A 14,047-nucleotide genomic window follows, 5' to 3' on the forward strand; every position below is an offset into this window, starting at 1 on the left:
GAATGCGTCATGCTACCAGTGAAAGCGATTGAGATTGCCGTTGCAAACTGAGTTTCAGAGTTCGAGGATTCCTGATTTGTTTCTATTTATGCTTTTATTGATGGCTCAAAGCCATAGTCTGGAAAGATCGAGGTTGCTACGAGCCACAGCGTACAAGTTCATTGTCACAATTACGGCAATTCTGAGATTCCCGATGAGCCGTCGCTTTTTTTGGCGTAGTAATGAAAACTCACTGCCGCTTCCATGCTATACATTGAACGTTGAGGAACCGAACTACAGCATACCACTCTTGTTTGCGCCTTTCGTGCGCACATACTGCGAGAAAAAAGCACGAAGCGCGCCCACAGTGTGTATTCTTACGGGCCGCTCAGCGGAGCATCCACACTAGCAGCGCGACGGTGTCGCCACCTACATGTCGAGCTCGCGGCGATATCCTCCCTGTTCTGTGCCTCACTGTTGCAACACGCATGGCAACACACGTTACGCAGCGTTTCTTTTCTTGCGCTGGTCGGTCGTTGTCGTATGCACGTAGTGTGACCGTGTAACAAAGCGTAACCGTGTAACGTTTTCGTTCAGTATGTTTTGGAAAGTAGAAGAGAAGTCGTCGGGCCTACGGACGAGCGTAATTTTTTTGTGGTGGACGTCGACGACTACGAGCGTGGCGTGGGAAGTGTTTTGGCTCGGCGACAGCGAGACGCGGGAAGACCATTGCCGGAAGATTATTCGACGGCACCATCGTTCACATGACCGGTAAGTGTTCTTACCCTTAAATTGTGCATAACAGTGTCTGAGCGCTTTTTAGCAGTTTTACATCTGCCACTAACCGCAGAAAATAAGGAATGAATATCGGCATGCCGGCTGAGCCGTCGGAAGGCGCGGAGATCCGCTTCACCGTATATGGCGCCGACGCCGAAGAAAATGGCTCGTATTACCACCTTGCACATTTTCCACGTAACACGCTCTATTCAGGACTGTGCTGGCTACCAGTTAGTCGGGTTAGGAATTCATCTGCATTGTTCGTATCGGCGTCGAGTAGTCGCCAAGCCACATTCTCACGTACAGGCCGCGGCGGCCGCTTTTCTGATGGAGGCGAAAAGCAAAAACGCCCGTGTGTACGAGATTTCGGCGCACGATAAAGATCCCCAGGTGGTCAAAATTAATCCGGAGCCCTCCACTACGGCGCGCCTCATCGCCTGCGTTGCGTCGGCGCGTTAAACCCCACAACCAACCACATTCTCACGTACAGTCGGCAAAAGGCTTTAACGCGCGAGCGGCGTGCTCCGGAGTGCGCGGGAGACACGTAGTGATAACGCCTGGTTTAAGATAGGTAGAATGTGTGCATGCGAGGCCCGTATCAGCGCGATGGCTGTGTCCCTCCTCGCTGCACCCGTCGCCTTGGCTTCCACGCCTTCTTTTACCGTAATAAGCGCTGTGTGCCTGCGCTGCCGGGCCGGGAAACAAAACCGGAGATAACCCGCCTTAACGCTCGTTGTGCGAGTTTTAAGTGCGAATGCACTTTATAAGCGACCCCAAACCTTCCACCGCCGGCGGCGGCGTCTGCAGTCCTCCTCTCCCTAGCAACGGCGTGGAGCGGAGAGGAGCGTCGGTAGCAACGGCGCGGTGACGTCACTTCACCACGTGACCGCGCTCGCTCCGCCTCCTCGCCGTGGCTGCGCGGGTGCGCGCCGCTCCTCGCGCCGTGACGTCATGGTATGACGTCACAGCGCGCCTCCTCTCCCCAGCAGCTGCCGCGCGCCTCTCTCTCCTCCGTGACGTCACACTCTCTCCTCTCCCCCTCGCTCGGCTGCAGCTGCCGTGCGCCGCTGTCCCTCTCCCCTTGCGCTCGCCTCCTCTCTCAGCCACCTGGCTCGGCGCGGCGTACCCCCCTATATATGCAGCGATAAACTGCCAGACCTCCGTGGGTCGGCTCGCGCGCGCTCACGGGCGAATGCCAACGGATTTTAACTTTACTCCCCCTCATAGCATCACCCCGTGCATTCGCACTTAACCATGTTCACCCTCGGGGAAATGCTTGGGAGTTTTTTCGTCTGCATTAGCCTTGGCGCACAGCTGTTCATTGCGTTATCGTTCCGCCAATAGCTGCATGAGTCCCTTGAGCGCCACTGTCCGGTTTCAGGGCTCGGCTTTGCATGCTGACGGGCTCACGCCACAATACTCAATGCACTGTGCAAGCGATCACGGCCCGATATCTAGTTACTATAAAACACCGGCAGCGATGCGTTTTCTGCTATTGTCGTTCGTTGTCTCGCATACAGAAAAACACTCCTTTATAAATTGTGTAGGGCACCGCAAAAAAAGTGTTGCACGTAGTTAAACGCAGCCAACGTTCTACTACCAATCGCTCATTTCCGCTTTTGTTTCCCGGCCCGGCAGTGCAGGCAGCGCTTCTCACGACGAAAGAAGGTACGGAATTCAAGGCGACGGGCACAGCGACAAGGGAAAGAACCATCGCGCTGATGCGGGTCGCGCATGCTCACATTCTACCGGTGTTAAACCAGGCGTTCTCACCAAGTGTCTCGCGCGCAGTCTAGAGCACGCCGCTCGCGCGTTATAGACAAGCCTTTTGCTGACTGTACGAGCTTCGAAATCGTGGTTTTTCTGTGAAGGCCGTCTTGCCAGCAGCCACTGCAGTAATGTTATTTGTAAATGCTCTTATCGAACATGACGCACATAAATGCCAAGGCGCTAAAATAGCCACCGCTTTCAGGTATGTTTATTAGGGGAAGTCAATATTTGCATGAAAGTTGACCTCATAACTATCATTAAACGTGTAAAATGACACTGAAGTGTGCTTGTTGCTCTAAATAGGTGTCATTATGGTGGACGAGGTTCAGAACAAGTATGGCATGTTATCTTTTGACCTCTCATTGCAGGCAGACAAAAAAACTGCGAAGGCAGAGAAAAGATCAGCGAAGGTCGACATCATTCTTCGAGCTGCTGCAAGGGACCAAGACCCTGTAGCAGTTTTAAGGAAGAGGGTCGTGCAATTGGAGGCCGAGATGCGGGGGCTGCGATCACTCAACATGGAGCGGCCGGCAAGTTCTTTTCACCAGTGCGTAAATAATGCTCCATCTGTGTGCATGGCTTCTTATCACTATTATGAGCTAAGCAACGTACCAGATTCTGCAGTTGCTATCATGCTTAGTTGGCTGTAATGTAAACTGTTGCAAGGAAGGTTTCACTTCCTCAAACATGCGGCATTACCATCTAAGGAGCCTACACCCTGATTGAACAGGGTCCTTTCTTTGGGTGGGTGAAAACAAAACTGCCCTGCAGCATGACCTTGTCACGTGTCTTATATATAAAGATTTTGAGCTATTGGTTTTAGTTGCTAGCCATTGACTTTTTGCAGCACTGCATAAATTACTGCCTGTTGAAAGTGCTTTACTCGCTGTAAAGGATTTTGACAATAAGATTTTTTGGAAGGGAAGGCCTAGTAAAAAAATTTATAAAACTGCAATTCTAGGGAAAGTGGAGGAACACGGCAATACTGCTTTATGTTTTGTGGCAGACTTGCTAACAATGTGACTATGAGTGGGCAACACAACTTATTGCTCTATATTTTTCATACAGGTCCAACCCTAAAAGTGACTTGTTAGTCTCATAAAAGGACAATCTGCACCTATGTAGAATGATTGATTTGATTGATTGTAGGGTTTAACGCGCCGACGCAACGCAGGCGATGAGGCGCGCCGTAGCGGAGGGCTACGGATTAATTTTGACCACTTGGGGATCTTTAACGTGCACCGAAATCTTGTACACACGGACGTTTTTGCTTTTCGCCTCCATCAGAAAAGCGGCCGCCGCGGCCGGGAATCGAACCCGCGACCTCGTGCTCAGCAGCACAACGCCTTAGCCACTGAGCCACCGCGGCGGGTACCTATGTAGAATGACTTGTTAGCGATTTTGTGTGTGCTGAGAATGGTATTGTGAAACCTTTAAATTCCTTTAAAAGTGGAGCAATTTATTAAAACTGATTGCCTGTGCTGCTTATTGTTTTAAGAGTGCACCGCTTTTTCATGTGACTCAGGCACCTCTCCAGGGAGTGAAAAGAGTGGACATGGCCATCAGCTCCCTGCCAGCATGAGCCCTGCAGAACCACCAGCACCCGACACCAGCTGCGCCAGCAGGAGCCTGGCGGCACCACCAGCACGAGCCCTCTACGGCGCTGGCTGTGAAGAAAGTAGGTGTTCAACGCTTTCTTACGGTTATTCCTAGAACTTGGTTTGTTTTTGCTACTGTAGAAAGTAATCTTTTTGTGAAACATGGGGTATGCTCGACAAACAGGGTCACCTAAGACAACTCCAAAGTGGCGGACTGCTGTGCAGATACAACAAGCATAGTGTGCCCAGTACCAACAGCAGTGCTCATCGGTATTTCTATGCTTATGTGTATTTTGTACTTTCATTGTTTCTCGCACCATTCGTACTGCTGTAAAATGAATATACATTACATTTATGGGGTAAAGTCTATTGTCCTAGAAATCGCCCCTCCAAGCATTATGAAAAGCCCTTTACTGTCACCGAAACTACGCACGATCAGAAATCGCGCATAGTTGTTCCCTCGCAACTCGACTGCGGACAACGCACCGAAAGCTGTGTGCCCTCTCCTAGAGAGGTGGGTGGCTTGCGGCGTTCTTTTCGGCGTCCTTGGACATATCATAGGCTGGGGAGTATTCTCCGCAACGCGGGGGGGAGTCAATTCCGGTTTGGTGCCACAAAAAAGCAGGCATGGCTGCCTGCTTGCAAGCGCGCGCTCAGGCTGGTAGGGCGTTTTTGAAGCAATAAGCAATTGTTGTCTAGTGGTCTCGTTGAAAGGAGAGAATTGAGTTTTTCACTCAAACTTCAAGCGCACTCAACAAAAGAAATACCAAACTGCGCGTGCAGGTTCAGGCATAAAAGAGGTTGGTACACAGCGCCGATGACGGCGAATCCTCACAGGAAATGTGAGAAATGAGTCGCAAAGTTGACCAGCGGCAGCCAATTGAACAGCCATGGCCGTAATGACGTCGTTTAGGCCATGCAAAGAGTGCATAATGAGCAAAATTAAAAAGAGCGTGGTTGGTTTTTCCGCGTCTTTCACGATTTGCGTGCTCACCGCTTCACATGGACTTGTAATATTTGGCTCAGGTATTCCTGGAAGTGTAATCTAAACATCGTGCAGGTTTACTGGCACTGTTCTTGCAGGGTCCTTTTAATCCAAAATGGTCAGTTACTGAAATAGGGGCATATTTGATTGTCCGCATTGATAGCTTGATTTTCTAAATTCACACGGCAACTATGCGGCTCGACCGAGAAAACTGCAGTTTGCGCTGCGCGCGAAGTTTTCATTAGGGAGCATTTTTCTTTTTATTGTGTTTTTAATTTGCTGAACTTTTATCGTTGCCTAACTTCACTTAAATTTATTAGCTGGCTTATACTCTTTGGGGAAAATTTCATGAGTATGATGTCATGCTGTAGTAATTTAACTCTCGTTATCGCTGGAAAATTTACCGATTTTTAGTGTCCAAGAAAAAATGTCTTTTCTGCACAAATCATTGGGAAGAACTAATTACAGGAACACAAAATGTAGAATTCTGAATGCCTTTTCCAAAAGCACCAGTTTTTTAAATGTTTTCACACATAGTTGCAAAAAATATCAAAATCAAAATTTTTGTCAAGTTGTCAAAGAAAATGATAAAAAAGGAGTCGTGTACAACAAGCCGCAGACAGTAGAAAAAATTCCGGATATATATTTTGTAGGGAACATTCCAAAAACACGTCCTAGAAAAATTGTTGGCTTGCTTGGAAATGTTTGCAGATATAAAAAAAATTACCACGCATGGTGCCCGTGCCATGCGGTAAAGCCCAACCTGCGTTTCAAGATGGGCAATTTTGGGTGGTTCCCTGGAAGAAATCTGGCGATTCGACATTATCAGAGGTACCAATGTGCCCCCTTGTGACGTAAAAACATTTTGTCAGTGACTGACTTTGCATTTACAGCCAGCACAGTATTCGGGACAAGCACGCGATGCGGAAAAACATGCATGGAGTTTGAAAACGAAACTCCGTGGTTGATGCTTGTTGGCGTTCACTGTCAATTATCTCTAAAAACATAAACTTGCGGTTTATTATCATCTTCTGACTCGCTATTGTAGCCTTGCTTACAGGAATGTGGTGCAATGCGCTAAAATCGTGCCCCGCAAACTTTGCCCAAGTAGCTGTTGTGCGATAATCAAGATCAGCACTACGAGCCTCCTGCATTGCAGCGCACCTAACATTTTTGAAATGAAACAGTACAAAAGGTATTGGAGACTCCATCCGAATAGACATTTCAATTAAGGAGCAGCACTAGACCTCTGGAGATACCCTTGTATGGAAACGAAACTGGCAGGCGGACAGCTTTGACAGGTTTGAAGTGCTCTCCTTGTCGGAACTGATATCTGGTGGCTGGGTGTTATCTTTTGACTTGCATCGGAAGTTCTTATTGCAGAAAACGTTTTAGGGTTGGGGGGGGGGGGGGGATGGGGGGAATCAGGAGTGGCATGCTTTTTTTTTGAGGATGTGTAGTGGACGCTCAAGGCACCATGGCAGGTAGGAATGAAGTTGAGTAACTGCAGAGTAACACTAAATATGAATTTCGCGATGCAGAAACAAAACCGAAACTGGTAACTCTTTGAATGGTCCTGTGGTAAGTAGAACTACAACACAACTAAGAACAATAAGGCAAATAAGACTGCCTAAAATCGTGAAGTAACTTTGCAAACTGGCACTGCTTGATATTTTCAGCCGATTTCAGGGGTTATTACTGTGTGACTGCAAACCTGACGTTTAAAAATTATATTCTGATTCACCCTTCATGGCCTGATAATAAAAACTAAACGCTGATGCTGAGTACCTATGGTTGGCATGCATTGTTCTTTAGTAGCAGTGACGCGCAAAAACCACTCCCCTTTCTGCACCCATGTGATGCAAATGAATGTCAAAAATGACGTTTTTGTTGCAAAATGAAAACAAAACTGATTTTGAAAGGACATTTTCTGAGCTAAGTCCTAATGGCTTTACTTGCTCCAGAAATGCCAGTAACGCTGTGAAAAGGGGCTTGCTAGGTATCGTTTAAATTGAACGATTGGAATAGGCACAGTAATGTGAAAAGCACTTTATCAACAATAGAGAGCACTTCTTATTGCTCAGCATGCAGAGACGTGTTTGGTTTTATAAAATGGTGCAGTTTAAGGATATTAGCAGTATTGTTTATTGTTTATTGGGGTGGTGCCCACCAACAGCACTAGGCCTTCTTGGGTGGTGCACACAAAAAGGACAGGGCGACACACAGATAAACAAACGGTAAAACATGGAGACTGGTTATGAAGTGCAGGGGTCACAAAGTACATAGTACCACCGCACACGCGCGTGCTCGCAGGCACGCACACGAACTCACACACACGTAAGCACGCACGCATGCGCGCACACGCACACACACACGCGCGCACACACACACACGCACACACACGCACGCACGCACACACGCGCACACATGCACACGCACACACACACACACGCACACACTCAATTTATACATTTAAGGAATTAAGATTGCAGTCAGGTACATTAGCACGCGCTGAGACAGGGCTTGTGACAAGGTATACTACAAAGTACATTGGCATACACGCAAGTTCAGTACAATCCACCGTCGTAACTTACTGGGGAACATGGATACTGGAAATAGTACATATAAAGCAAAATTTATATGTATGCACGGCTCATACGCTCGTGAGTGCAAACAAAACATACATACACGCATGCCCACGCGGGTGCATGTGAAGGTGAACAAGTGCAGGCAAATACGCACGTGCATGCGTGCACACACACGTGCGGACACACATACATATGTACACGGGAGTATGTGTACGGCAAACGGTGCAAGTGTAGAAAATGGGAAGGGAACGGAAAACACGAACACGAGATAACTTCTATACCATACTGAATGGGCAACAGCGGCTTCAAATGCATGCATTTTTCAGGGCGCGTTTAAAAGATTTAACATTGCCGGAAAAGACGTCCAAAGATGCACGAAAGTCATCATTATACATACCTTGCACACGGCACACTGGAGACAGCATCTCTGAGGTGGTCACATCAAAGCAAAGGTGGGGGCGGAGAGCTCGAATTGGTGCCGTTGGCCTAACAGAGCTCACTAATTTCGGGCTGTCGAATCTGGAGTGGATACACTTGAACAAAAACACTAAATCGCGGTTTGTGCGTCTAGATTGCAGTTCTTCGAGCTTCAGCCGCTTGATGACATCCTTGTAAGCGTATTTCTCGTGTAGGGTGTAGCGGCGAGAGAAGATGCGCGTGAACCTTTTCTGAACCCTTTCCAAGCGCAAAGACGACGACGCACTCATGCAGTTCCAGACTGCCGATGCAAACTCCAGCTTTGGGAGTACAAGGGCTTTGTACAGAGCAAGGAAACACGAACCTCCTGAGAAGTCCCTTGTTGCACGAGAGATAGCGCCCAAAGTCCGAAGAGATGAGCGTGTGAGGTAGTTAACATGCGGTGTGAATCGTAGTTTCGAATCCATCAGAACGCCCAAATCGCGTGTTTCGCTTACTCTTCTTATCGTCAGAGAGTCGAGTTGGTATGGGAAGGTTAAAGGAGAGGTTTTTCGCGTGTATGTAATTGTAACGGTCTTCAATGGATTCAAATCTAAGTAGTTAGTTTTGCACCAGAGGGAGATTGCTTGTACGTCGCGTTGAAGCTGGGCGCAGTCCGCCTGTGATCCCACTGCGCGATAGTTTCATGTCGTCTGCAAACTGCAATAGAGATGAATGCTTTATAATTAACTGCACATCATTCACAAATAAGTTAAACAATAAAGGACCGAGAATAGAGCCCTGGGGAACCCCGGACGGTACAGTGAAGCTGCGAGACTTAGCACCAGCGTACTGAACAAAGTTTGTTCTCTGTTTGAGGTAGGTTGCAAACCACTCGCAGAAAGCAGGAGCCAAGCCATAAGCAGACAGTTTGCGAAGGAGCAAATCATGGTTTACGCGGTCGAAGGCCTTGCTGCAGTCGAAGTAGATGGCATCCATTTGTTGACGTGAAAGTATGTACTTGCTGGCGTCACTCAGAAAGCAGGCAAGGTTTGATTCGACGGACCGGGCAGGTATAAAACCGTGCTGATTACTATGAATGAGGGGCCGGATTTTGGACAAGAGATAACGGTGCACTACTTTTTCGAAAACTTTTGAGAAAGAACAAAGGAGTGATATTGGTCGATAGTTCCCAGGCACCGACGCATTTCCGGACTTATGGAGAGGAAAAACAACGCCGGGTTTCCAATTTGTCGGAAAGTGCCGCTCTTCAAGCGATTTTCAGTCATTTTGTGCTGCCTGTCATTGTCTTGCATCAATGTTCAATGTTCGTTTTTTTTTGTTCTATCGATGCAGGTTCCTTCTGGCATTACCTTCATGTGAAGGTCTGCGAGCAAGCTGAAATGCACAAGCGCCACAAGCATCCGGCTAGATATCTCGTGCAGAATTTCGCTGATCTGCACCGATAGGAGGTACACGGGCTTGTTTGCCAATTTGGCTAGTGTGAACGCCAGAGCCAGTGTCTCTACCTTTTTCATCATAAACAGTCATTGTGAGAAATGGCGGCATTTTTAATGGTGGATGTAATTGGCAATGTCGTTTTTTTGCTTCATGAGGTGAACATTGATAGTTTTTTGTCTTTCTGTGGCTTTCTGCAGCTGTATATTTAATTAGTGGCAGCCTATAGCTATTAGTTGTTTTTCCCTGGGAATGTAGTGTATTTACTATGAGATTTTTGCAGCTTCAGACAACTTTGCAGCGTTAGAATGGCGCGCATCATCCATAATGCTTGTAGTTAGGGACGGTGCCCCTTCTGGCCTTCGGCAAGCCAATTCTAATGGTACTTGTACTTGTTTTTCCAGCCTGGAGCTGCGTGTGCATGAAGGAAACTAAAATAAAATTTTTGTATTCTCTTCAGTTTGCCTGTGCATGGGCTCGTGGCATATTTGGGCTGTCTTAACTGTTTACTTACAGTGGACAGCCCGAATACAGTGCATGGCTGGATTCAAAAATACTGATATTTGCTGCAACAGAATTGTTATGAATGCATTGTGCGACAGGTCAGGACTGCAAGACGCCAGGAATACATAACGCAGCATCAGGACTTCGACAAGACAGGCATGATTCTCGCAGTAGAGCATCAGAACTGTGACATACTACAGGATTACTACAGGACTACGACATACTGCAGGATTACTACAGGATCACTACAGGATTACTACAGGGCTACGACATACTACAGGATCACTACAGGATTACTACAGGACTATGACATACTACAGGATCACTACAGGACTACAACACATGATAAAACAACAAAATTGCTACAGGAATACTACACACGACAAATGTCGGAATGACGACACAACACGACGACTGTACAACAAGACGACGGTACGACTGTACGACACGCAAAAATACGACAAACAACATACTACAGAAATTTTCCTGTTGTCATTTTCGACTGGGAAATTGGTCGTGGACGCGATGCAGGCGCTGCCGTGGGTAGAGAACGGCGCGCGACGTGGTAGCAGCCGGGCGGTCCACTTACAGGCCCGCATACAGATGTTAGGCTTAACGCTGCGGCGACTATTCGATCGCCGCTCTCGCAAGCGGATCAGATGGCGATTTTTAAAGCAACTTTTCATCAAATTATTACCGCCTTTCTCGCATACGCAGCTTTGTTTGCGCAAGCTGTCGCTCGAGGTACCGGCGCCGGCCTGCGCCACTTCGCAGCCGCGGCCGCCGCTCGCCCAGCGACCGTGCTGGTGGTATACGCGGCTCCCTCTGTGCGCCTGTCGTGTGCGCCACGCTCTAAGTCCAATGTAATAAGCAGCGATAAAAATAGAGTGGCTGCAACCGCTGTAGAACTTCAGTCGCGGCTAGCTGCCCGACGAGCAGACGAAATCCCGCCGCCTCTGCCGCCAAGCATCGGATCATTTGTAGTACGCGAGAAGAAGCTCCGATCTCCCATCGGAGCGGTGCGTCGGAGAGAAACCGTGACGTAGGGATCACGTGGCGCGCACTCCTAGGAGCAAAACGGCGGATTTCTCCGTCGTGTGAATACCCCTAAGATGATAATCTTTATTGGGCTGCCTAATAGCAAAAATTTGGTCTGTCTCTCCCTCGATTCAGTCGGCCTGCCAAAAGTTAAAAGAATACGCGAATGAGATGTTTATATGGACAAATCATTTCGAAGCCTCCAAATCTGGTGGTAATGTTCATACTGTGAGCGAAAGAAAAACCTATTTACACATTTAAGGCAAATTATCAACACACAACTAAGATTTTTAGTGTTCCTTTATTAGAAAACATGACTTCTTGAATTGACCGCAAATAAAAAAATTGCGCCTTATTATTAGATAGACCCGCGGCGTTTACTGCTGCAGCACAACGCCATTCTACAGCACCAGCTACTCGACCGACGAGCCTTTACGCCTCCGAAAGGCCAGGCTGCTCGGACTCTACGACGGCCACTATCCATCCTCTCCCTCCCGCTTCACCGACGTCCTATCACATTGCCGCTGCGCCCGCTGAAGGTATCCCTCGCCCCACGCTACCTTTTCCTTCAAAGAATCACGGTCCTGGCGCAGACTACAAACTGGCGCATGTTATTACTCCACCATCCTCTGTCACATCTCGCCCTCACGCTTCGAGTATTGCTGCCCGGACTGTCAAGTTCCAACCACCACTGGCTACCTCGTCTTTCTGTGCCCCCAACACCCTACTGCTCTTCGTTACCGTGCTCCAGGGCAGTGGGAATGCGCGTTGACAAACTCGGACCAGCAGGAGCAGCTCATACTGATCGAGCGGGCCACACGAGCATTGGGGAGGGCGGACTCCTGAACCGAGGAGGCCGTTTTATTTTAAGGCTGCTTTCGTAAGGCTACTTGCTACTTTCGTACAGCGGTGTCTCGCCGCGTATGCTCACATTCACCTTTTGACGTAAGACACCCACTGCGACACACCCCTCGAAGCGCTTCGCGTGATTCGCCGAGCCCTCTTTCGGCGCTGCGCACAAGGCCCCGTTTGTTGTTACTCTGCTCAACTGATCCGCTGATCGGAGTGCGATGTCGGGCGTTTAGTTGATCGGCAGCCGACCAACCCCTCCGCCTCCCACGCATGCGCTGCTGGGTCATCTCGGGCTACGTGACTCATCTTGCGCCCGGCGAACAGAAACACCGCGTTCACCGCGAATGAAAGCGAGGCGGGCCTCCTCCTTTGAGCGTTTCCCGGGACCCTATGGCGTTGAGCTGTGGTCGGTAATACAGCTACATCAATGGTTAACCAAGCGAAACCAAGTCTCAAACTGTCTCAAGCTCTTGCTTTGCATATCCAACGTTAGTAGAGATAAGCCGCAGCCATTTTTTTTTCGCTGAATAAATGTTTTGCCTCCTCCTCCATTTTCCAAAACTATTCATGTTGAGGTTTTGTGGATTTTGGTTGATATGAGAGGCAGACGCTTCCATTGTCCCACATTATGATTTATTCTGCGGAGCGTCTCTGTCAAAACTAGGGTGAACGCACTCAGGTAATTACGACATAGCTACCATGTTTTCCTGAGTTGCTTTATGTAAGTCAACCATAGTTCGCTGTGTATCCTGAATAATGTTCATGACCATGTATAGCTTTCATTGTTCCGGTTCTGACTGGGTTTCTATTTCGACTGATCCATTTATAGATGGAGCTTGTTCAGATGTGAATGGCTATGGTGTAACTAGTACGTGCCGCGAGGGCGATACCAGGGGCGAAGTTGGAGTTAACCCTACAAATTCTGCTCTTAGTAGTCGGATTTCTTGTCGCCGCCTGTCTGATTTTTCAAATTGATGAATTTGCATTAGAAGTTGCCCCTTTGAATAGTTATTTTTATGCAATTCTGCAATGAATTCTGCGCGCGGACGACTGTTTTGTATAACAGGCGGCGCGGTGAAGAGGAATTCAGCAGTAGTACTCTGAAAAGCTGCGCTGCGGAACTCAGTTTTCTGTCCAGAGTAATATGTTCGATGGCTGCAGTCTCTGGTGCTCGCTTTAAATTGCCGCCCCCCACCCACCCTTGCTCGTCGACCAGACTTGAAGCACACTCGGTATCGGGTGTTTGAGGCAGTTAGCCGGGCTCTTTTGTCTGGAGGGCGGGAAGTCTGCGGCTTATCCTACCGAGAGAGACGAGCCCAGATGAGCCGCAAAGTCTTACCTGAAGTTATATGCAGCTTATCCTGGCGCTTCAGTCTCTCAGGGTACCCGAGCTATGCCGTTTGGGGTGCTCCCTCGCTCCGCACACACTTTTGCGCACATGAATGAGGATCAGGGTTGGCTGTAACCACAATTCCGACACCTTGCACTGAGTGGGGCTGGGCACATGTCGGCTCGGTGTACCTCTTGAGAAAAATCTGTCACACTTGTCTTGTTCAGCGGTAGAGAGTTCATCGCAATTCACCGTGAGTATAATGCATTAAAAAGAGGAGTCGTTTTCTGGTGAAAGGGATTACTGCTCTGTACGGTTGCCTCAATAACTAGGCAGCGAGAATTTCACACCATAAAATTTATATGTTGTACAAAGGGCCGCCTGGTGTTGTTGCAGGGTCTATTCCATGCAGTAGGCCTTTTTCTGCTTCCTCTGGGTGTACACCGTGACGGCGTTGTTCGTTTGCTCAGAGATGCAGCGTTTGGAGTGTGGTCAGCTTTTTTGCATGTAATGCTAGTCGTGCTTTATTGCTAGGTTTATTTACAGAGTGGCACAAATTATATCGTTCTATTTTGGGCCGACGCGCAGTTTATTGTATGGTAGGATCGATTTATAAAACCATATTAAAGCCGTTCCACTCAACGTAGAAGGTTCCGGAAGTACCGATCAGTAATTCGCCATAATGGGCTGTGGCGCTGTTATCCGCTCACCGCAACAACACATCACGCTCTTTGCCTCCCTGTCCCACTCATGTCTTGATGAATCGAACGGA

The 14,047-nt window shown here is 48.3% G+C and overlaps 1 long non-coding RNA gene across 1 annotated transcript; it reads left to right on the plus strand.

Moving 5' to 3' along the window:
* The first annotated feature begins 517 nt into the window (after nucleotides 1–517).
* Nucleotides 518–10,426, plus strand: LOC144145406 (uncharacterized). The gene is made up of 4 exons (XR_013317496.1): nucleotides 518–750; nucleotides 2,895–3,073; nucleotides 4,052–4,204; nucleotides 9,450–10,426. It is a non-coding gene; the product is annotated as an uncharacterized LOC144145406 (long non-coding RNA).
* The last annotated feature ends 3,621 nt before the right edge of the window (nucleotides 10,427–14,047 follow it).

Source organism: Haemaphysalis longicornis, unplaced genomic scaffold (genome assembly GCF_048455015.1).
Source record: "Haemaphysalis longicornis isolate Haplotype H1 unplaced genomic scaffold, Haemaphysalis longicornis Haplotype H1 scaffold_7, whole genome shotgun sequence".
NCBI classification, from domain to species: Eukaryota; Metazoa; Arthropoda; class Arachnida; order Ixodida; family Ixodidae; genus Haemaphysalis; species Haemaphysalis longicornis.